At 39.2% G+C, this 25,630-nt stretch overlaps 1 protein-coding gene across 2 annotated transcripts in view; it reads right to left on the bottom strand.

Moving 5' to 3' along the window:
* LOC146004329 (carcinine transporter-like) overlaps nucleotides 1-21,690 on the bottom strand; it is a 55,176-nt gene extending 33,486 nt beyond the window's left edge. Inside the window, exon 1 of one of the 2 annotated variants that reach the window (XM_083143097.1) lies at nucleotides 21,407-21,690. The gene's annotated coding sequence lies outside the window, so the exon portion shown is untranslated. Of the gene's footprint in view, nucleotides 1-10,773; nucleotides 10,841-21,406 lie in introns of those variants that run through there. The other variant, XM_083143098.1, reaches the window with a different exon arrangement.
* Nucleotides 21,691-25,630: the final 3,940 nt, after the last annotated feature.

Here is a 25,630-nt window from a genome sequence, read left to right as displayed (position 1 = left end):
GTGGGAAGAGTTGGAAAGTACATATCTATTACTTCTTGCAATCATCATAAGTGATCAACAATGAGGTCTTTCAGCTATCCCAGATCTTTATCTCCTCCCTTGCCAGATTAAGAAGAGATGAAAAGTTCGACAGATTCGACATTTTTTTTGGCCTACTGCCTAATAATATTTTTTTTCGTTTTTTTTCTTCATCCATAAAATATCTCACGGCACCCCTAGGTCGATATCGCGAGATCCCGGTTGGGAATCCTAGACAGGGTTCAAGGCTGTAAAGAAATCCCCCGAAATTTTATTCTTTGTTGGCAAGCTTAAGACCCTAATAGGCTAAATACTTGTTAGCAATTGGGTACCAAGAAGAAGAACAGATGGAGGTAATAGCCTTTTTCATTTTTGTCCAACACTGGTAATCACTGGCGTACGAAGAAGGGAGCTAACTAATGGAGTTAGAGCCCCACCCGAAATGTTGAGAAAATTGATTATTTTAAAAATGAAACCAGTAAAGAAGTCTGGGAAAACCCAAATTGGTTAAAATGACCCCCATTCTCTATTATTGTCTTTGAACAACATTCAAAAGGAAGGTTAAAAATAGTAATTACGAAATATTTTATTGTGTATCCCTCCATCCCATAGAACGCAGCTATGTAATATTTATCTTTACAATTCCAGCACCCTCTGAAAAAATCCTGCGTACGCTTGTGACGGTAACGCGTTATTTTTGCAAACAAAAAAGCGGTAAGTGAAACGTGTTACCTTCTTTTCTTTTAGTGACTTACCCAGTTCTGCCGACAGCTTTGCAGGTTGCCGTCTACGTCTACAAACTTTGGAAGAGGTGCTTAACAAGCTTGTCCAATAGCACAACACAGAGAACTGCCTTAAGCATTTTGCCAAACATGCACGTACAATGCGCATTTTTTCCTACATGACGTAAGGAGCAAATTTATCTTCCGATCAAGAACTCTGGCAAGAGATATCCTGAAACATTATCCTCTCGCGGTGTCGTGTTACAATGAGAATGAAAGTATCTCTTCTATGCGCGAGTTAGGTCATGAGAAATGCTTTATCAACGACAGGTTATGTTTCAGTGACGAAGTGCTTACGAAGAGAATCATAATAAGATGATAACTGCTCACATATAACAGAATAATATTTTGTTTTGGCTTTTGGTACCTAGTTATTAGTAAACTAAATAGCAACACTGAAGAGAAACTGGAATGGCCGTGTTTATTCGATAAATTATAGCTGCAAATGTATGATTTGTTTCGCATTTTAAATGGGGTAAATTTATATTTTTCGTGTCCCATCTTCGCATTTTAATATATCTTCCAAGGAAAAATTCAATATTTTGGAGACACTCGTGACGGAATATGAGTCAAAAAAAGTAACGGCGACAAAAAAGGGGGGAGCTCAGGTCAACTACTCCCCCTATCAAACAAGAAAATGGGTAATAAATACTCTGTAGTCCAAATACACCATCTTCTACGATATTTGGGGGTATGTTACTTCACTACTTTGACTCAGCTTTTTATTTTTAAAAAAATAATAAAGCGTCAGATGTTTATGATCATATCCCCCCTTTCAAAATTCTTGACACAATGTTGCTCTTTGTCATTCAAAACTGACACAATGGTTTTGTTTTGCTGTTTATGCAAGGTCATATTTTCTCAAAAGGCGATTAGCTTAAATGATGTGGAAAATGGAAATCAACAAAGTCTGCAATGTTGCCGCAACACTAAAGCGGGAAGTGAAAAAACAACAACTAAAGTCTGGCCTTCGGTCGCTTGAATAGGTCACGTTGCAACGATAACAACGTTTTCAATTTGCATTTGAATTATTCATGAGAAAGCAGCATTACCAGCGAAATGTGTTCTATACACGCCTGTCAACATATGAATGCCAATAGATTTTTACGTCAGTTATGCACGCTTCGCTGAAACCTCACTGATGGGAGTTACAGTCTCATTAGCGACGGGTATACTGTCTACCACGTCCAGTTTAGCAGCAAAGTGAAAATAAACCGCGGCAGCTAAACCCATAAACGCTGCATATAGGGGTAGTTAATTTATTTGACTTTTGTTATTTAACGTCGCTTTTCTGTAACTTGTGGCTAATCGCGACGCTGAGTGATAATATGATGAGATCGATGAAGTGATTCTCACAAAGAACACTAGTGCCGACCGGGATTTGAACCCGGGACTCCTGGCGTCGTACCGCGCTGTGCTAACCACTCCACTAAGGAAGTAGGCGATACGGGGTTGGTTGGTTTTCCCATGCGGGGCAGTAATATTTTTTCTATAGTGAAACAATATTAATACTATTATTTTTTGAATCAATAACATAGGCACTACTTATGTTGGGAGAAGACATTCTTTTTTAGTATTTTTCTAACGCGAACTGCTCAGTGTTAAAATGATTTAAGGGCCTCCCCGATGCCGCAGTGGTAGCGCCGTCGCCTTTAACCAAGGGGTCCCGGGTTCGATAACCGGTGGAGGCACATAGTAGTTCGGATCCCACTTAAAAAACTATAGGTCCAGTCCCAATTAGCCTTTCTGTGCATAAAGTGGACTTAAAACACCAACTCAATCAATCATTTAAAATGATTTAATATGATCTATATTCTTAGGCTATAATTTTCAAGAGTAAACTATTCTGAGTTAGTACTTACTAGAAATAAAGCGGTTTTGCTAAGTTTTTTTCTTTTATCTTGTTATGACTTTGATATCCTACGTGTACTGCAACCCGTTAAGCACAATAGTTCATTTGGGTTGCATGAGCGTAAGGAAACTTCATTTATTATTACTGTTCTGGTTTATGAAGTATTAAAGCTTTTCACCACCTTTCATTGATTAGTTTGGTTTATTTTACTTAGCTTTTCTGCCACTTTTGCGTAATCGCTAAGATGAGAATGAGTGATGATGATATGATGAAATTGATGAAGTGATTTGAACCCGATACCTCTGACGTTGTTCTAACCACACCGTCACTTCTCATGTTCTTAGAACTAAATAAGAATTGATTAATAAAAAAAATATTCAAGAATCATCATATGACTGAAAAGTAAGTAACAGTCTCTTAAACCAGTGATGAGAGGAAGGCAGATCCATCCAGGCTTACATGTCATTCTCTAAAATAATCGCGACGTCGCTATTTTTATTCCGGAAAACGGCATTTGCGTTTCTTTTTCGAAATTAATAACTGCCTGTTTGATCTTCCTGACTGGAGTCTGCAGAATGCGTATTTTCGAAACTTGAGTTAATAAAAAATTATCTGCGGAAGAGTACTTCTCAGCAAAGATTAACAATATGCCCGTTTTGCACGATGAGCATGGGCAAACGGAACATCTCGACACAAGCGAAAATTTTATCATTTGAAAATAATTGTTTTGTGCTGAATTTATTCTCGTTACTTTCTCGGTTCTTGCAAAACGAGAAAAAATCTTTGCAGAAATGCTCAGGTTTTAACTGAGTAACGAAGGAATTAGACTCGAAATCGAATAAAAACGAGTGCAACAATTGAAGAAAATGTGACATGATTGTTCAATATGCGTTGAATGTATATTCATTAGTTGTTTATTTTGTGTAAAATACATACTTTTCGCAATAAACATCTGCTACACAATGTGGATTTTCCAAAGTTTTAGTCTGCTTGTATCGAATGCATAATGGTATTATCGTTCTCATAGCGCTAAAAATACTACGGTGGTTAGGGTAATGCCATGGGATGGGGGGGGGGGGGGCAAGAGCATGGCACACACCAGAGCCCCTAACGTTTTAGTTATGTCACTGCCAGGGTTGTGCAATTTCGCGTTGAAAAAGGTTTTCCACATGACATGTAAATTACGCGTAAAAAACGTCAAAAACTAGAATAAAACAAAAATTTAAAGAAAACATGTTTTTTTTAGCGATAGTTAATGTTATGTATGTCAGTTGGCAGTAGTTGAAAATAACAACAAAAATGCTTTATAAAACTTTCCTTCCGAATTTGTATGTGGTCTCGCATTGGAATTTTACAAACTACCATATTCACGTTCCCATCATAATTAACCTATGCAAGTGTACATACAATACGCATGAAAAGGAAATTTGAAGCTGTTACTAAAACTTTAAAGTGCATTCCAAATAAATTGTCGTTAATCGTTGTGTTATATGCAAGACCTACATATCAACAAGTTTCTCAATTTTTAAAAATATGTGAAATAACAGATTTATTTTTTAAAAAATTGTAAGTGAGGGTGAGGGCGTGAGGTGGCTGTATAAACAATCTTCAGAAAATAATGATTTTGTGCTGAAATATGTAAAAAAAGTAATATAATGGAAGTTTTTTTTAATATTACTAATTTACAAAAGAAAATTATTTTTTGTGCATCTGCGTAAAAAAAACTTGTTTTCTACGCGCAGTAAATTACTAGTAAGTTCCGCGAAATTTACGTAAAAGACGTAACGAGTAAATTACCTTGCCAACCCTGGGCACTGCTTCAGTTTCTTTATTTGCAGATTTGCTCCGTACACCGTGTTACTGAAGACATTCGCCGAATGATTGTGCCACTCGAGGCGAGGGGGGACAATTTCCCCTAGGTCTTTCTCGCTGGGACAGCTGTCGATCACTGTTTCCAACTTCGCTCTTTTGGAGCCAGATCTGGCTCTTTCGTGCTCACCCGCCCTCTACCCCACCATGATGCCACCACTGGCTCCGGCCCATAAAGACCAACCTTTGCCATGAGTGTACAGTTTGCACGTGACGTGATATTCATATATATGCTGCGTCACCCACACCCCTCTTTCCTCCCCAGGTATTTTTATATATAGAGCTGTGGCTTAAGGTGAAGATGTCAATATTATTATCCGGGAATCCTTTATTTTCGATTTCATATGAACATCATAAAATTATTGAGATGGGTAATGCCGCCAAATCTAGGCGGTGAAAACTAAGAATACATTTCCATCACTTTAAAGATACTGATAACAGAAGCGCCCCCATCCCTCTGACACCTAAATTACCCTAGGAGACACTTTATGCAGCCTTCGTTAATTTAGATCCTTGAAAGTCATCTTTAGCTCTTGGTGAAATGTAGCTCTTTTATGCACATCAGGTTTGGCAACACTGCCAGGATGGCTGTAGGAGGCAAGGAGAAATACATTACGCTTATAGGAGAATTATTTTACTCGTTTTCTTGGAGATATCAAACTTCCGATGGCGGAAAAAAATATATGATCGGGTAAAAGATCCATTGAAGATGATATTTGTGCTAGAAATAGTCGAAACTCCCATTTGTTTAGCCGTAACTTCAATTTGAAGTTGTCTCTCCATAAGGAATACATGGGATTCTGTAAGTACGTATTCATCACATTTTTCAAACATGGTATCTAGCTTAATAATCAACTTTAAAAACCGCTTCCACTTGCAACATGGGGAGAAATTCATACTCTCAAATTATGCGTGGATTTTCTTTAGTAGCAGAGCCCATTCCGACGATATTTAAATAAATGCATGCCTGGTGCGAAATTGTCCCTACTCACCTAAAGTTGAAGCAGCACAGCAGCAGTGCATCAGCAAGGCGATATCCAATGTGTGTTAAAGGGTCTACGTTTAAGCCATATCGTGGACCAGTTTTTAGTTGTACATAATTAATAGAGACCATCGAGCACAAACGAGTAAATACTGCACATGGCTTCTGATTAGAATCCTCGCGGTCCTGTTAGACCCGTTCCAGTACCCAATGAACGGGTTAGGGAAACCTCGAGATATTATTATCATCGTTGTTCTTGTCATTATTATTATTATTACCGGTGCGGTTTTTTTTTCTGAGAAGAAAGGTTTCGCTACTCTTCGACTTGGTTTATTATTGTGTTGATCATAAGAACGCATGGACGTCAGCAAGAAGACACCCCGTCCTTTTTTAAATCAGGAAAAATGGCTTATTTCTCCTCCCTCCCTCTCTTCTATTTAGTCTATTTATTTCATTCGTTCTTGTTTACCTCCTCTCTTCTTGATCATTTATTTTTCTGTTTTCTATGCCATTTCATGTCCGTTTATTCTTTCTCTCTATCTATCTCTCTGCTAATTCTCTTCCTTCTCTCTTTCTCTTCTTCTGCCTGATTTTCTTCCATGTTTCTTTTCACTTTATCTCTCTCTCTCTTCTCTATATTTTCTCTCTCGCTCTCTCTCTTCTCTATTTTTTCTCTCTCTCTCTTTCGCTCTCGTCTCTCTCTCTCTCTCCTCTATATATTTTTTCTGTCTCTCTTTTTCTTCCCTCTTTCTATCTTTGTATCTCGCTTCCCTATTAACCTCTTCTCTATGTGGCTTCTTTTTTAATTCTCTCCCTTTTTCTCATTCTCTGCCGCTTCCTTCATCTATATATTTTTTGTCTCCCTCAAAAACACTTCTTTCTTATGATGACATGTAAACATGATGTCAATATACGTATCTAACTGAAGGGCTTTTCGATTTTGTCCTCCCTTGGAAACTTTCGCAGTAAACCTGATAAGTATTTTATGACCAAAGAGATGTCAATGTAATGTAAATGTGATACGAGCAGTGTTCAAAGTGATAGGGGTTTGCGCGGGATGGTATCCCCCCCCCCCAAGATAGCAAAATTTTCCCAAAGCATCCCCCATGTTGTCTCATTGTCACCAAGTTAAGCCATAGGGGAATCCCCCAGATAACCCAAAGGTTCGACCGAACATCCCCTCCCCTCGCAGCTAACATTTTCCACTTCAGGCGATGGATATGCCTTGTATGAACTTTGTATAGTTTTCGTATTTTGATAATTTTTTATGATTTTCTTTTTTTATTATTGTGCGTGTTGCGTAAAAAGTTTCAAAATCGTACGGAGAAGGGATTCATTAAAAGATATAACCTTATAATCTACACCGTAATATGGGTTACTAGCGTGTTCCTAAAGTGGAATACTGGGCGAAATAAAATTTGTTAGATACTTAACATTCATTATTTTTTGCTCAAGCCAATGTCATATTGTACTTACACATATTTTTGACACATGACAAGATAGGAGTTAGCGGGGCAGGAAACAACTGAAATGGGCGCTGAAAAGGGGGGGGGGGACAAGATTGGGGGCGCTGAAAGAAGGAGGAAAGAACTTTATGTGGAGACCAACGCTAATAACTTGTTGCAAAGGCGACTGCCAAGGACGAAATTTGTTTCAGATAATGATAAATAATTAACACAGTTGCAATAAAATAAAGGCAAAAAATAGTGAAACATTTTACAACCCACATGCAAAGCATTGAGAGCAAGGAGGAAACCCTCAGTCAATCCTACCACCCCCTCCAGCAAACCAGGAAAACTACATAAATAAATATTTATAAAGCCCAAATAGGCATTATTTGTGCAGTATTTAGGAATATATCAACTGTGAGTGCCCTCAGAAAATATTTCCACCACCTCTGCTTCCTCATAATTGTTTCTTCTGGATGTGGATGCGGAAAGGTTACGTAGACCGATTTGGAAAGGAAAGGATGATTCACACTACGCCCTCGGGTGCGGGGGGGAGGTCGAGACGGTTCTAACAGAGTGAATCATCCTCGAGTGGACATACAGCTTAACCAAGATAAGAATCCCCCATGAAACTCGTGAACTAAAGTGCACAATCATTTGTTTTCTCCCCTCTTTTCCCCCTCTCTGATGCCTGTGAGACCTGCGACTACATCGTCACAGGGGTATTCTTATCTTGGTCAGGTTGTACTATTGGCTACCTGATTGGCTAAACCAGGTGTAGTTTGTTCCACAGTTCTCAGGTTAAGTTATCTTGATTGGTTGATTGATTGATTTATTTTACTCGCATTACTGCTACTTTTGGTTAATCGCGAAGATAAGGATGAACGATGATATGATGAAGTTGATAAAGCGACACTGACAAAGAACACCCATATCCAGGCCGAGATTCGAACCTAGGACACCCTGACATCGTAGCGCGATGTGCTAACAGTTCCGCAACGGAGGACGGCTCTTCAGTTATCATGTGCGATGAACGTGACAACGACGTACAAGAGAAAACATTTCTTCTTCTTCTTCTTCTTTTTTTCTAGATGGATATTGCTAGTTTCCACAAGATACTGGTAGGCGTGGGCGTCTAACAATTTCCTTGTATTATTAGCATTATCATTAACATATTGTTGTACTCCATAATCAGATAAGCTGTGTGAGAACTCTTCTTGAAATATATATTTTAGTCCCCTGACTAAACCTTACAGAATCTAAAGACATCTCCTTTCAGTGAACTTCGTGTTCTGGAATTATATCACTGATAAAAATACTGCAGAAACTGTAGAATGAGGAGGATCCTGGTGTTGACTAAATTGGTTTTGATTAAAATTGCAGTGTCAAGTAGAGAGCCATTTTAAGCAGTGGGACGGAGACTCTTTAATAATCAAGTTGCCGAAGTGGAGACATCACGCACGTGTCACATGTGGTTCGCAAGCCAAATATTTCCCCTCCCTTCCCCTTATATTCCTAACGGAGCATTGCGAGATTTAAGGTCAGGCCAGAACCAAAGATCTTGTAAACGCTAGATCAAGATATGGCGCTGATTGTCTTGATCGATTGATCGCTGGAAGAAGCCAGATGAAAGATTTTAGATGGGACAATTGAACAAATAATGTTTGGACAATTCAGGGCTGGCGTTAGGTGTGTGCGTCGCGTACTACCGCACAGGGCTTCGCTCTTTTGAAATATTTATCTAATGTTATTACATTTTTTTTATGCACTTTCATTTCTTGTGCAAACTTGTCCTCTTTGTCCCTTACTGCCTTTCTTACAACGTTACTGTAACCCAGCTCGCTCAAGCCATTGTTGTTTGAAGCAGTAGTGTGTGAGGCTTCCATCCATCTAATATATTCGCAGTTTATGTAAGAATTTCGCTAACAACGCCGATAACAGTCATGAGTGTTGCAAGAAGCTTCTCTCGTCTGAAAATAATCATGACGTATTTGAGCACTTGTCTTTAAAAAGAAAATACTCGCCTCACTCGCCACATTATCCATAGAAAGTGATGTGGCGTCAAAAATTCGACTTTGATGACTTGATTGATTGCTTTGCTACACAATGCATGGCATGTAAGCTGGTTTTCACTTTACTGTATTCGTGCGTTCTCTAAAGTAATTTGCTTCTACCATACCATACATACCTTATATGTTCATACGTACCTTATGTTATCACGGTGTAAAAATTTGAAGCATCGTACACACACACATGTAGAGGACATCAATTGAATTACTTTTTTTTAATAATGCTTTAGTCGTTGAGGTCTTATTTCGGGTTTAAGAGAATTATAAAAAAATCATTTGTATCCTTGCACACAATGCATGGATTGAGCGAAAAGGATAATCTCAGGGGTTTTATACTGCTAGCATGTGATCCCGTTTCTGTAGAGTAGTGAAGTATTTAATTCCTCACAGAGAACAATGGAGGCAACGATGAAACTGTTGTGCATGGCTATATACACACAGCATAAAATATGTTTTTCGAGGGCTTCAGCGCGGAAATATAACCTGAGGTGGCAAAAAGTTATAGTGGACCAAAATCAAAAGAACCTGCGCAGAACCGCGTGTCTTGTTCATGGTACTCGCGCGTGGAGGGAGGGGCAGAGTAGCGCGTGGAGGGGAAGATGGAAGGCTTCTGGTCGAAGGATCTTTTGTTGCGGTCGCTCTACACGCGTCTATACCCTGCCCCTGAAGCCCCTGCCTGCTCCCTTGTTACCTCTGGGAAATACTTCTGTTACTTCCAGAGACGTAATCTCTATTCTTGTCACCTCTGGATGGTCAATAGTTGTTTCTATGGGTAGCATTTGCTGTGTTTAAAGTGAGATCCCCTAATTACAAGGCGACTAGGCCACTACGTAGATGAAGATGATAAAGGGGCAATCATAAATGGACAGTCATGCCCAGGCCAGGATTTGAACCTGGGTACTTCGAGATCGCGAATTGATCGTTCACCGATCTTGGCCATCGAGGTGGTAACAAGCATAATTTAATCGTGTATGTTCATTTTCATCATCGTGAATAACCTTGAGATGTTGGAAAGCGACGTGAGACAGCCAAAATAAAAATAATAACATTTATTATTATTAAAAATAATAAAAGCTATCCCCTGTGCATTATATCGTGCAATGATGGCACATAGGGGTGTGTAGAGGCTCCACACATTCTCGATCTCGGCCACAGTTGGGCGTCTATCCCCTTCCCTCCCCAACGCTCATAGATTAGAGGCTGGATGAGCCCCAGAGACGCTCTATGCAGGGGCGTTGTCTGAATAGTATTCACCTGAGAACTGAACCCGTCTTTATTAAAGCAGGTTTGTTTCAGCCTCTTGTGCCGCTCTTGCAACCAAGCCTTTGCAATTAGTAAGCGAGAGCGAAAAAGTACACCAGGAATAATAATAAATAGTAAATACAATAATAAAATACCGACCTCCGTGGCGGGGTGGTTAGTATAGCGCTACGGGTCCCGGGTTCGAATTCCAGCTTGGGCATGGGTGTTCATTCTGAGTGTCCCTTCACCAATTTCAACATATCGCCACGCATCCTTTTAGCCATAAGTGACAGAAGAGCGAAATAAAATACATCAAATCGATAATAAAATATAGGAGTAATGAAGGGACAATAATACAAACACAAAGTAATACAAATAGTAACGTTATTTTATGATAAGTCACGGTGCGAATTAAGTTATATTTAATAATAATTGTGAATAAACAAATAATGAGAATGACAAGAGAAGTAAATACTGTAGATGGACTAGTGATTTAGTTTTTATTACTAACCTTTAATAGAAAATTTCCAAGGTTGGTGAAGGCGAAGAATTCTCCTACCTGTTATACGGTCAACTCAACTTTGATGATCCTAATCTTGCATGCTGACAGCAGCTGCACATGTATAACACGATAGTCAAAAGAGATAAGACACGTATTTGAATATCAAGGTCATTGTCTCGCCCCGGTTGGGAAGCTATTGCACTTCACTTACATCATGGACCGTTGGACGTCATTGGACGTTGTCGCCTTGATATCCAGGGGTCCCGGGTTCGATATTCGACGGAAGCACATTGCACAGCGATTTTAAACTACGTACCCTGCCCCGATTAGCCTATTTGAGCATAAAGTAGACTGTAAAACAGAATCTGGCTTCGTATGTCATTGGAAATAGCACAAGGTACGTGTACGGAAATTAATGTGTTCAAATAGACAGGGAAGATTTTATTGGATGCGGTCTTTATTTGCATTACAATTTAATATGTTGGTATTGGATTGTGACATTTTACATTATGATTTATATAAACAAAATTTAGGTAATTCGCAAAAGCCATACGTTTTCTATGAAACATAATAATAATTAGAGCCCGGTCGTTTGGCAAATTACCTTTCTTTCTTGACGCATTTAATGATTTATTTCCAGATATACATTTTCTATGTTGTTGCTAATGTTTTAGAAACTTTTTCATTTTGCCTATTATGCCTATTTTGTATCCTACTGCCTATTTCTAATTTTAATGTCCTTTTTTTTGGCATTTTCAATAAACTTTCAGATTTTTAGAAAAGATTTGTATTTGACTTATATTTCTTTCAAAAACTTTATTAGCATTTATTTTCATCTGGTTTATTATGTGAATAATTTTCGCCTCATTTAAGTAGATCTAATTAATATACCTAAATGTAACCTTAAATGTACAACCTCGAGCCAGGAAATATTTTAATGCGAACCTATAAAAACCTACAAAAATAACACGGACGATTTTTAAGATTTTCCAAGAGTTTCTATTTTCTTCTTTCATAAATGGATGTGTTGTTTCTGGAGAGAGGCAGACTCCAGAAGTCTGCAGGCTACTATATTTATTAATTTTAGTTTTATAACCATTTATGCGAAGGTACCAAACGTCCCAATTTGGTCGGGACAGTTCACCATTTTTACTCCCTGTTCTGACTTTTTTTTGGAACTGCAGTCCTGATGAGGATATATCCTTTTTTTCGTTAATTCACGTTCAGACATGTTCTTCATTATAAGGATCATTCCATAACGTTGGTGGTCACATAGAAGGTACGAATTCGCATGGCGGAAGGGGGATCTCCCACCTTTCCCCCAAAGATCCTGTTCTATTGAAATCCCTCCCCCATCAACATTTTTCGAGGGTAAGAGTTTGTGTTATGACAACAAAGATAAGCAATTAGTTTTGACTTCGAACATTCTATACTAAGAATAATATCATAAACACATACAAAGAAGGAATAATAAAGAATGATATCTGCCTGTGTGTGAATGTTGAATACAACTCTGTTCTCTCTCTCTCTCTCTCACTCTCATCTCTCTCTTTAAGGCTGGTAACAGCATGGGGTAAAAACGTTACTTCTACATTCATAGATAAGATTTTAAAATTATATCAAATTGGACTAGTAAGAAATGGAGCCGTAGCTCCGAAGATGGTTGCCATTGTCACCCTAGGCCCTTGAAACACAGAAATTAGACCGACCCTATTATTTCTCCTCCGTTTCTCGCCTACTTTCGTCGAGAATAAAACATAGCACTTACATGCTAATTTAATAGGAAACTAAAGTATCTCATTTTTGGTTCCCCCATTTTTGTAATCTTTAATTTGCAATCGAGTTTCAAGATTTGAACAATAACACACACTGCTTGAATGAAGATGATATGGGATGTACAACGAACCGACTACCCTTTTATTAGCCACATTTCTTGAATCCTAAGTTTTCTTATTGTCGGATTCAACGGAAAAGAGTAGGTATATAAAATTTATTCAATGTCTAAGTATGCCAGTTACCTATAGAGGGGGGGGGATGCAAATTCGGTGTAGGGGGTGCGATAATCTATTCTCGTCCTGGGTGCTGAAATCTCTAGCTTCAACTCTGACAAGGAAATGTTTCCTTTCTAGAGACCATTAATAGATTTACACCATTATAGAAACATAACACAATAAAAGTATGAAAAATGAATTATTATTAATAAAGAGCAATAATTAAATAAAATCTAACACTTATTAAAAACATTTCACTTATATTTTAATTTCTTGACATTTTGAACCAGATTTTAAAGGAATTAATTTGCTAGTTTATAAATGTAGCAAATTTATTTGTTTATAAATATAAATATATATAAATAAATTGATTAATCAATGCTATTAATTAATTATTTAATAATTGTCATATGACAATAATATATAATCATCACCACGGTTTCGGGCTTGCCCCCCTGAAAAAAATCCTGGTACGGGCCTGTTTCCCTTCATTTACATTTGTTATTGCTTCATTGAGAGTTGCGTCAGATATTGCAGGCTTGTTCCGCTTATTTGCATACTTTCAAACAGTCCTTTCGCCAGAATACAAGAATTACATAATGATTAGTTTCGCCAATTAAAATCGTGTGAAATTCTTTAGTTATTATTCTTATGATGAACGTATGGGGAGCTTTCATCATTGTCCAAAATGTCCCATAGGACCATGACAGTCAAATCCATAATTCACAGAATCAAGGGGCCCCGGGTTCGATACCCGGTGGAGGCACATACTGGTTCGGATCCCACTTTAAACTGTAAGTCCAGTCCCAATTAGCCTTACTGTACATAAAGTGGACTTAAAACCGCAACTCAATCAATCAACCAACCAGAATTCACAGGGAAAAGCTAATGGATATATACGTTTCACAATAATAGTACCACGTTCGCTACCAAGCGTCTCACATATGAGACGCTTGGACTTTCAAAATAGACTCGACGTCTCACATATGAGACACCTGGTTTCTCATGGTCGTCTGGCATCGCATATTTGAGACGGTGGTAGAACAACATGCAATTGCTTCTCAGAAGACCGTACTCTATTTCAGGGGTTTGAAATAAATATTGTGGGCTGTGGGAATGTCCGTCACATATATGCGACGCTTGGTCCTGGAATCAAAAAAATATTTGCAGTTGCCACACTGCTTTTTCCAGGCTAATTTTAGCAACATTGTCGATTTAGCTAAGACATTCAGTAGTTGTCTTGTTGCTTAACATGAAATGTTTGTAGAGCTGTGTTTACATGTTCTCTTCGATGTAATTGTTGTATGTACAATGAGTCGAAAAATAACACTAATGCAAGACAGTGAAGTAGATCGGGAGTTACTTCGTGATTCAGATGTATGATACATTAGGTCTAGTCTGATGGAGGAGTCAGCAAAAGAAGGCTTGGTCTGTGGGACAGGTTTTGATATTTGGGGTGAGTCTATATTTGGAGTTTGTTTTTTACACTTTGGAAGCGAACGTGGTACACAAACCTATCCATAATAATCTATTCGCAAACTCTTCTTCTGACATACTACTTGGTTGATCTTACAACTTTTGGCGAGAAGTATAAATATTCGAGGAGTTTGTCACACCCTGAATATTTTCGAAATGAATGGTTGGACTACACTACACTTGTGCAGTGCATCTGTAGTGCTGCCATCTACTGCCACTGCTGGAAAATTCGCAACGTTCAAATATGAGCGGCTAGCGACAGCCTTAGCAACTTGGGTATGCTAACAGCACGAAACCTGACCTGCCTAACCTATCGACGTAGGCATATAATAGCAGAAATAAGCATGTACGAGGGTCACTATTTATATTATGAGCCTAACAATGAAAAAACAGGAATTTGGCATTGAAAACTGCTTTATTGTTTTTCGAAGTATTCTCCTTTATGGTCAATACACTTTTGCATTCGTTCGAACCATTTGTGAAAGCAGTTTTTCCAATCTTCTTGAGACACCTCCATAATATGGTTTTTGAACGCATCAACGGCGTCTTTCGCCGACGAAAATCGTTGTCCACGCAATTTATTCTTGACATTCGGGAACAAGAAGAAGTCGTTGGGTGCCAAATCAGGACTGTACGGCGGATGACCCATCAATTCGATTTTTTGACTGGTCATAAAGTCGGTTGTTAGACGAGATGTGTGACAGCTGGCATTGTCTTGATGAAGAATGATCCGACGGCGTTTGTTTGTTTTCCGTATTTGACCGAAGACCTCTGGCAAACAAATTATTGTGTACCATTCAGAGTTGACCGTTCTACGTTCCTCTAAAGGCACAGTTGCCACATGACCAGTTTTCCTAAAAAAAAAAAAAAAAAAACAGGCGACCATTTGTTTCGATGTGCTTCGAGCGCGAACAACTTTTGTTGGATTGGGTTCATCTTGAAACACCCATACAGTCGACTGCTGTTTACGTTCCGGCTCACATGCATATATCCATGATTCGTCACCTGTTACATCTTATATACGTCTTTTGAAGCACCACGATTGTATTTATTGAGCATTTGTTTGCACCAATTGACGCGAGCGTCTTTTTGAGTTTTTGTCAAATTGTGTGGGATCCAACGAGAACATACATTTCTCACAGCTAAATGATCATGTAATATTTTATATATGCTGGTGGAACTAATGCCTATGGTTGCCTCAATCTCACAGTATGTCACATGACGATCTTGCAGTATTAGGTTTTGCACAGCATCAATGTTTTCTTGAACAACAACTGATTTTGGACGACCTTCGCGAATCTCGTCGGTGAGCGAATGGCGGCCACGATTAAATTCGTTATACCAACGTTTCACAGTGCCCAAGGATGGGGCTTCATCGCCAAATGTGGAAGTAAGTTGATCGATGCACTCTTGTCTTGATAATCCACGTCGAAAATCGTAAAAAATCATCGCACGAAAATGTTCACGAGTTAATTCCATTTTATTGTTGTCGCGCAATCTCCAAGGCAACATAAACAACACAAATCAAGCTATTGACAAAACATTTGAAGTACGTTATGGTCAATAATGCCAGACGATTCCGTGCAAACGTCAAATCGTGTTTAACTTCAATCAGTGTTGCCAAGGCTCAAAATATAAATAGTGGCCCTCGTAAACATGTTAGGCAGGTTAAGTTTTGTTTATTTAAGCAATTATGTGCATACATGAGTAGGTTAGGCAGGCAGATCAGGTTTGTTGCTGTTAGCATGTACGTATTTTCAAGTTGCTAAGGCTGTCGCTAGTTCTTCGTTGTTCAAATGAATCAGCTGTAAAAGATTTCCACCGATATCGATGCTTGAACACTGTTACAATTTATAGATGTTCACAATTTTGGAACTATGCTTTTTCAGTACACCAGAGTTTTGATTTAAAATACAGCCGGGCCCTGTGGGCGAGTGGTTAACACATCGCGCTGCGACGTCAAGGGTCCCGGGTTCGAATCCCGCTCGGGCTTGGTTGTTTGTGAATGTCCATTCATCAATTTCATCACTCATCCCCATCTTCGCAAATTAGCCAAGAGGCACAAAACGCGAAGTAAAATAAACTAAATCAATCAATCAATTTCGTATTTGACATAATCACACAATGTTACTAAAAGTTAATTAAGAATCGTGCATTTTGCATAATTTGCAGCATATTTAAACTCGGGTATGGGGTGGGAGAGTATCGGTCGATATTGTGATTGAATTTGTACCGATGCCTACTTTCTGATCGTTTAAAGCCTAGTAGTAAATTGCTGTAAAAGCCTGTGTTAGTTGTAAATTGCCATTTTGCCCCTTCTTTGCGAAATTCCGACTCTCCGTCATCTTCTCTTTTATTATTATATTTTTTCTTATTGCATGTTGCTATTCTGCCGGCTAATCGTGACGATGAGAATGAATGATGATTATCAGTCACAGAGGAACGAACATGGCTACTGGCTAGGCCAGGATTCGAAGCCGGAAGCTGAGTGATCAGGAATCGTACCAACTGCCGAGACTGAGGCGGGCGTGTGCAAAACATGAAGAGAACGAGAGAGATCTCTGTAAAATCGAGATGGGACCGAGACTTCGGTACGATATTGAAAATTTTACCTAAAGCAAATTTGATTTACTATGCGGCTTCTTCAGACATACTTAACGGACAGCTACCTGTTTAAGAATAGGCAAGGCATATACCTATTTTGTTTATAGTAATTGAAGTGTCAGTCAATTAGTGGAAATTGTACACCTGCACTGCGTGGTTGCATATATTCAGGATAAAATTCATTTTTCGAGTGCTTGTAGCCTCGAAATGAGGTACCAAACAACAACAAAATATTACGATTTTTTTTTTGCCTTAATGACCTCTATACGCTGTGAAAATTTTTGCGGTGACACGCCGGTATATGTTACTTATATACCATATATTTATTAGTGTTGCCCACGGGACGAGACGGGACAGGCTTTTAAAAATTCGAGACGAGACGAGATTGATCATGTGTCCCTTTGACAAACGAATATTTTCGAGACGAGACAGTATTTCACAGCATTTCCACGAGACGAGACAGGCCAAAGTCTCGTCCCGTGAGCAACACTAATATTTATTTATTGCTGTTGTTATTAAAGAAGTGTATAAGGTATAAAATATCCTAAGAACGTCAATGAAAAACGCTGCAATCTGTTCGCATGAGTCAACTACCTAACTGCAGTGCTAGCTCCAAAGAGTTATCTTAAAATGTCCCGAAGAGGCACGCGACAATGCTTATTTAACTGGAAAATGGTATCTCAAACGCAGAATGTAACATTGCGCCTTTTTTTGTTTTATCCTTGAACCCTATCGTGTCTCATTATGGAACATGTTGGGGAAGCGTATCGCACTTGCGTCATGAACATTCCCTCCAATAATGATATGAATTGAGCAGGAACTGAAAGAGTCCAAAGTTCGCTTCTTCCTGTGAGGTTGGGTAATAGAAATCAATTGTCATCTATCTGCTTGTGTTGTAAGCCAACTTGCATAAAGGTCTAGACTCTCTTGTCGCGAAGGGAACTGTTTACAAAAAAAGGGGGAGGGGCAGACATTGCGGGTCTGCGAAGACTCTTTTGCCTGTGGTTCCACTATAATATTTATATTTAGCGCCTTATGTTCAAAGTTACATGACAAGATTGTCTGACACATAGGCGCCGACTCCATGGGGCTTGGGGATGTGGGGGCAGAGCCCCCCAAATAATTTAGCTTAAGAGGATCTAATGTATTATTTTGCTTCTCTTGTAAAGTTTACTCTGAATTGTGCCCCATGAACTTAACTTTAAATACACATTTGAAATGTTATAGACCATCAACTTTCGGGGGCTGAGACCGCTAAACCATCAACTTGGGGGGGGGGGAGCTATGACCAGAGACAGCAAAACACATGACTTATACTAAGTATATATTTATGAGTTTTGTTAATATTTTTACTAAAAAGAGTTTCAAAAGAAGATGTGCATGAACTAGGAGAGTGGATGGGACGTTCGGACTACAAATGGCTCTCACATGACATTCAGAACGAGATAATTGATATATTATAGAGATCTGTTTTGCGCTCCGTGGTAGCAGATATTAAAAGTCGGGAATATTTTGCTGTTATGGTTAACGAAACTTGTGACATATCCATCCGTGAAGAATTGACATTTTGCATTCGAACTGTGAATAAAAAAATTAATATTTTGAGGAATTCATGGGATTTTACGGGATTCCGAACACTGAGGCCAAAACTTAAAAAACGGAGGGAGTGAGTCATTCATTAATCTATTTCAGTGATTAGAGCCCCCCCAATAATTTTGACAAGTCGGCGCCCCTGGTCTGACATACTTTTATGAACGAGAATTACTGAAATCACATTATACGCAAACGCTACAAATAAATTATTAATGAGTTTAAATTGGGGGGGGGGGTTGTCGGCACATATGGCACTTTGCACACTTCAAAGAATACGGGGGAAATCCCCTTATCTAAAACCCTTACCTTACCAGAGAGTTAAAAAAGAAGGGGGTGTAAAAAGCCCCTTGAGAATGCTTAAAAGTGCAAGGTTGTAAAGATTAGCTACACTGGGCAACACATTAAAAAAAGGTATAAGAAGATGCTAAAAACTTCCTCCGAGACAGCGTAAAAGGCCCGTGTTCCTAAAAAAGCTAAAAACATTTCTTAAAACACTGTCATCTCCAAACATGGATGATAAACGCTACAACCACGTGTTTCATACTGAAGTAAGGAATTAGTTCTTATGCACTAATCATTTTGATTTACAGAATTGCACGACGATCAGAAAATGTGTTTGTTTGTTCTTAAGTTCACTATATGCACAGATAGGCTAACCGGGACTGGGCCTACATTTTCGACTGCGATTCGAACCACTATGTGCCTCCACCGGGTATCGAACCCGGGACTCCTTGCTTACAAGGCGGCGACGTTACCACTACGCTATCGGGGAGGCACTCGAAAATAAAAATGCTTTGGTAACATCAGCATTTTCTGTTTATTTCAGTGCGCAATAATAAATAAGGTTCAAACAACAAAACCAAATTTCGTGGTGCAACAGCCCTTTCCATTGGCTTTTCATTCCGTGACGTGCGATCAGCGCTAAGACTTCCATCTCCGCATTGTTTTTCGGTTTTCGAAACAAGATGTACTTATTATTTTATTGATCATCGCACTCCCGGGCAGGCCCGTAACCAGGCAGAAGCCGGGGAGGGGGGGGGGGCTCACAGCCTTCCGCCCCCCTTGATATTAGGCAAAACTATTTTCTGTAATTTGTTTGCAGTGAAGAGTAAAAATATATACAGCAGATATTATTTTGCTCACAACTTTCGTGAAGGATAAATTCACAGAACATGAACAACAGCTAATATATTTGTCCATCTTATTTATAAGAAGAAGTATAGGTGGCGGCAAGTATTTAGAAGATTCTCTTCTCTAGACTCTAGAAGGTTCTTTCATAGGGCAGCTTCTTTATCTGTATGTTCGCTGCCCCCTGTTGCGAACTCCCGTTTAGACAGAAATCTGTGACTTTGATCTCATCATGCAAATTCCCTCCACATCTGCGTCCAAGGTCAACAGCTCGCACGTTTTGGAAACGAAGAGGAGTTTCATTGCTTCCGCCGGGGGTGGAATGTACGGTAGGCACTATGATTGAATATTGTGCATTTTTTCTTGTGTGATATAAATATCTGTATCATCAAAAGTAGTATGGGGTGTGTAGTGAGGGATCATGTCAGTAGCAGTCAACACTTCAAAAAAAAAAAAAAAAAATATGATGTTTTAAAAGATATAGAAAAAAATGTATTTGTATGATATTTCTAAAATTCATATAACTTAATGACCCCCACACACATAATTTACCTTCATTTAATAGTGTTAAACTTTTGAAAATTGGACTTGGTTTACAAAGCCCCCTGATAACCCGTGTGCCCCCCCCTGGAGATCAATTCTAGCTACGAGCCTGGTCCCGGGTTCGATATCCGGTGGAGGGACTATTGCATAGTGGTTCGGGTCCCACTTTAAACTGTATCTGTGCATAAAGTGGGCTTAAAACAACAATTTTTCTGAGTATGAAGTTGCCTACACTAATACTACAAGTCAAAAATACTAAAATTTCTAATTTCTCCAGATCCCTTCAATTTATCGGATTTGTTTATAGGACCCCCCCCCCCCCACACACACACACTTGTCCAGGTTCGACAAACAGTTTACAATTCCATGACTATTCTTTGTCAGCAAACATTGACATGCCAATAACAGACTAATACATTTCTCTTCTGAATATAGAGTTATAATACTGAACAAATAAATATGAAATCCAAAGAAATGAAAATATTCATCTTTAGACTAATTATAACGCACTACTCTCGTGGTCTGCAACGAATAACGACTGAAGGTGAAATTTATTTGCAGATTGAAACACTGAGAGAGGTACCACGGCAAAAACTATAATGTGACGAACTTTGAGTGGCCAATCAAAGCCCACCTTCGCTACACTGCACAATTGTCAATATCTTGTGGACATTACATGAAAATGCGTATCAATGTGCAATACGTTGCGTACTCTGGGAAATGATGGGGCTATATCCCCGTTATTGCTTCTGAAAAGATAGTTGGAAAGTGGAAAACTATAGAAATGAAAATCTTTAATAATAGTAATAATAATAATCTACTATATTTTCATATCCCGTCGTGAAATTCGTGGCATATATGCATTTATTTCCAACACTACTTGGAAATCCAAATGCCAACAAAAACAATTTCTGCGTATTGACCGGGGATACTGGTGCCCTGTCGCTGCCTATTCTTGCGTGTAATTTGTCAATACGATGAACAATTGGAATAAAGTATGTTGGATCGAATGCGACAACAATTTAGATCGATTTTGGACAAATGTTGGCGTCAACAAACATGTTTTATTAAAATTATAACTATATGGAATAGAATTAGCTGTAGAAAAACCTGTCATTCTTGCTTGTCAGAATCTATTGAATAAATTAAAGCAAGACGATGTTCCGGCACGTAAAGCAAATACAAAGCTGCTCGAGTCGAAGCGTAAAAAAAGAAATCCCGTGTCAGACAATATACAAACACTGCTACAGAAATATTTAAAGTTTCTGCGACTCTAGTACATGTTCGTTCATAAAAATTATACTTACGATTATTCACTTCTTTCAGACGTTGGAACAACAACAACACCTGGTCCTTGCCATATTCGTGATCACGTGTTTGGCACCCTTTTTCCCCTGCTCTCACATAAAACGAGGCCGTCTTGGTTCCACAGTCAGCTGGCTTGCACTGCAAAGCGATCGATTTCTTTACTTTCCCACGTGGTGCAAACAGTGACGTCAGCGGATCCTGCTCCAATCTTGTTCCACAGTGTGTAGGCAGCTTAGGTCAACGAAGAAGAAATTGCAAATTGGTGGTCCTAATATAAACACCACGCCTGCCAACAGGTATTCGCAGATACAGGGTTACCCAGAAGTTTGTTCTGCACTGTTTGTGCAAGCGACAAAATTGCGCCAGCAGCTGTTTTATGACTTTGAGAGTAGCCAGCAGGTCTTGTTTGCTGTGACAAACAGATATCGAAGAACTGATTGCGAAAATGTACTTCATCGCCGACAGGTTCTATTTTATTGCTTTGTAGACTTCAAGGTGAAAAGACAATAAGTTCTCACTTTATTTATTTTTTTTCGAAAGTAGACCTGCAAGTAAAGTTTAGGCAGAAGTAGTAGCGAAGCTTCAATTGTATTAATTAATTGCTAAAATAAAAATTTTCAAAATTTAAAACCATAAGTTCCCATGATAATTTTAAAATAGTAGCTGAACCTTGATCCATCCGTTAGAAAGGGCAAATATTCACACGCCGACCTTCGTGGCGGAATGGTTAGCACAGCGCGCTACAACTCCAATGGCTCCGAGTTCGAATCCCGGCCTGGACATGGGTGTTCTTTCTGAGTGTCCTTTCATCATATCATCACTCATACTCATCTTCGCAATTAGCCAAAAGTGACAGAAATGCGAAGTAAAATAAACCATATCAGTTAATTTTCAATCAATTAATCAACAAGTTTTCACACAGTCTCATGAGCAGGGGCGTAACTTGAAGTTTAACTTGGGGATTATGGAGAATCGAAAAGGTTACCATTCCACAAAAATAGCTTAAAGTAAAGGATTATTTACTAAACAACTGTTACATTTGCGAAATAACAAAAATTGTTCTTTATTACTTTGCTCCCTCAGGTCCAAGAAGGTTGACAAAAGTATCTACCCATCGCAAAAGTGCACCCCTTTGCCCCCGCCAAGTTACGCCTATGCAAGCATAACAGTGCTAGATCCAGGGTGCGAAATTCCGGGATGGCCTTTCCCCCACCAACGATATTCTCCTAAAAAAAATCCCTAAAGTAAATTCTTTTCCGGGGAGGAGAGTTCAAAATTTAACAAATGATAAGGGATTAGTTCTGTGTTCTGACTTCAAATATACTCTAATGAGGCCAATGCCGATCTGTGTTTTGATTCTTGAGTTTCGTTTTTAATTCCACTTTATGCGCAGAAAGGCTAACCGGGACTGGGCCTACAGTTTAAAGTGGGATCCGAACCACTATGTGCAGTGGCGAAGCGTGACATCTTCACGTATGTAGTCATCGCAAGATTTGCCAAACGTCAGGGTCGATCTTTCAACGAAGGGGAAGGGGTGAAGGGGGGAGGCGGCACAATATTTCTCTGGGATAAACACCAAGGTCATTTGCCAATTCAATGTAACAGCTCATACCACAGACCTTACAACTACAAAAGACACACAATTCTATCCAATACGATGAGAATTATTAAATATGATTACTATATCGTTCATTATGTGTTTTTCCTCTTAACAAGTGTAAAGAGCGGGCATTCGCAGTGGCGCGCCCAGGATTTTAAAAGGGGGGGTTACGTGTACTTTTTTAGTAATCATTCCTCATTTTGCCATCCTTTTCTGCCTTTGACGTTCTTTTCTTCTTTTTTCAAATAATATTGAGCCTAAGCAGGGATTATGACCCTCACGAACCCCTCTTGAGTACGCCACTGGACACTCGGAAGAATCTTGATGACTCCAGAGAAACCCTGCCGTGGCAATAAACACGGGGATGGGGGCTGAAAAGAGGCCTGTTATGACCCAGATCTTCAAGAGTGGGGGAAAGTATTTGTTGGGCCTTGTCGTAGGGTCTGCCTGTTCGGAAGCGTTCGGCTGTTCTCGGCACCAGCAGAAACCAGAGGGATTCGCACCATTCTGCTATGAGCTGAGCCGTCCAACACCATTGCCTTCAATAGGAAACTTGGCGGGAGGGTTCGGTGTGAGGGGTAGTATCGGGCACTTATTTCGATGCGCTAAACTCTTGCGTATTTCGAGCTGTTTCATGCTGTCACTTGGCTTATTACGCACAAATATGCGAATATCCTGACTTATTTTTTACTTCTTCTATAAAATATTTAAAATGCAATATTGTTAATATTTTGCTTGGTCATCGCCACATCTCCCGATGACCGGACGCCTCGCCTTTGACTATGTGCCGTCCTGTCAAATTTGTAGTACGATACGAGATAGACAAGGCATCCTATGAAGTGTAAATATATCTCACAAATGTTAAGAATTATTTTCTTTGTGCAAACGTATCAAATACGATAAGGAATAAATGTATGCAATGATAAATGTATTATCTGAAACAAAAGAGTAAGATCAGTAACTTCTCCCCTAGAGCGTCTCTGCTGGCATCACATGGTTCCCATGGCAGACTATCCACTTTAGAATCTTGTCCGACAGTAGACATTAATACCAATGGCAACCACGATGCTATCCACGGTATTGCATACATTCTGGATAGAAAATGCTATAATTTGACTGTTCATAGAATTGGAATTATAGCTCGAAGAAACGTTGTTCGCTATGATGTGAAAGTTGTTAGTGGCGCATAGCAACACCCTGTGTAATTATGTTCAAGCAGAAAACAAGTAGCGTAAAGTCGCAGAAAAATGAGTTCCGATTGTCAAAAATATTTTAAATTATATTCTGCTTATTTTCTTACGCCCACATTACGATGCGCATATATATATATAGGGTGGCTCAATAAGTCACTTAACACCCCCAGTTCAAGGCCACTGCGGCATGGAACGTGAAAATGGCGATGACCAATCGTTGCCTGGCCATGGGGGAACTACATTGACGTCACCCGCATGGTCGGCAGCCATCTTGATGTAGGCCCATCTTGAAATCAACTTCAGATATTTAAATGGGAAGGGGGTTGTGCGACATATCAAAATGGACTAGAATTTCACCAGGAAAACAACTGTGAAATTTTTTTCACCTAACTTTAATTGTTGCAGAGTTAACAATACCACAAAGTTATGGCTCAATAAGTCGCTTAACACCCCCAGTACAAGACCACTGCAACGCGCAACGTGGAAATGGTGATGACCAATCGTTGCCAGGCCAAGGGGGAACCACATTGACGCCACTCGCGTGGTCAGCGGCCATCTTGATGTCCGCCATCTTGAATTCAACTTCAGAATTTTAAATGGAAAGGGGGTAATATGATATATCAAATCAGGCTAGAATTTCACGAGAAATGCAATGGTGAAGGTTTTTTTATGTATATTCAACCAGTAAAAAGTTATGACTGAATTCTTGTACCAATTTTCTCGTTTTCGAGGTGTCAGAATTTAGCGCGCCAGTAACGAATCGAGATCAAAGTGACGTCTAGGGAGAGAAGTTCGCATGCTATTGCACACGATTTTAATCAGATACATCCTTGAAGAGCTGCGAATTACGAACGCGCTAAAGATATTTTAATGTTAATTTCTGACACCTCGAAATGGAGCAAATTGGTACAAGAATTCAGTCATAACTCTTTACTGGTTGATGATATGTCGAAAAAACCTTCACCGTTGCATTTCTCGTGAAATTCTAGCCTGATTTGATATATCATATCACCCCCTTCCCATTTAAAATTCTGAAGTTGAATTCAAGTTGGCGGACTTCAAGATGGCAACTGGAGACCAGACATTGATTCTCCTATATATATTCATTAATCCTAAGCCATTCTGTGACTGGCAGAATTGGTATATGTTGTAGAAAAACCTCATGATGGGCGGGGAAGGGTTCCTATTTGTTTGTCAAGTGTCGAATAATAATGATTCTGACCAATAAAATATATAATACAATTATAACAATGCACGCAATAGTTTGCAAAATGGTCTATTTACTGTATTCGATCTTCTTAAACGTCTTCCGTTTCCCCAATTGGAGAGAAGACCACAGTCATAAATCTAGGGGTGTATTACACACCGATACAGAGATGCTAATTCCGAGTTGCCAAGCGTCTTTCCAGCCCCCCTCAACCAAAATAAGA

The sequence above is a fragment of the Lepisma saccharinum genome, chromosome 21, assembly GCF_977018435.1.
Source record: "Lepisma saccharinum chromosome 21, izLepSacc3.1, whole genome shotgun sequence".
Classification (NCBI taxonomy): domain Eukaryota; kingdom Metazoa; phylum Arthropoda; class Insecta; order Zygentoma; family Lepismatidae; genus Lepisma; species Lepisma saccharinum.
This window is presented reverse-complemented; position numbering and strand designations above follow the sequence as displayed.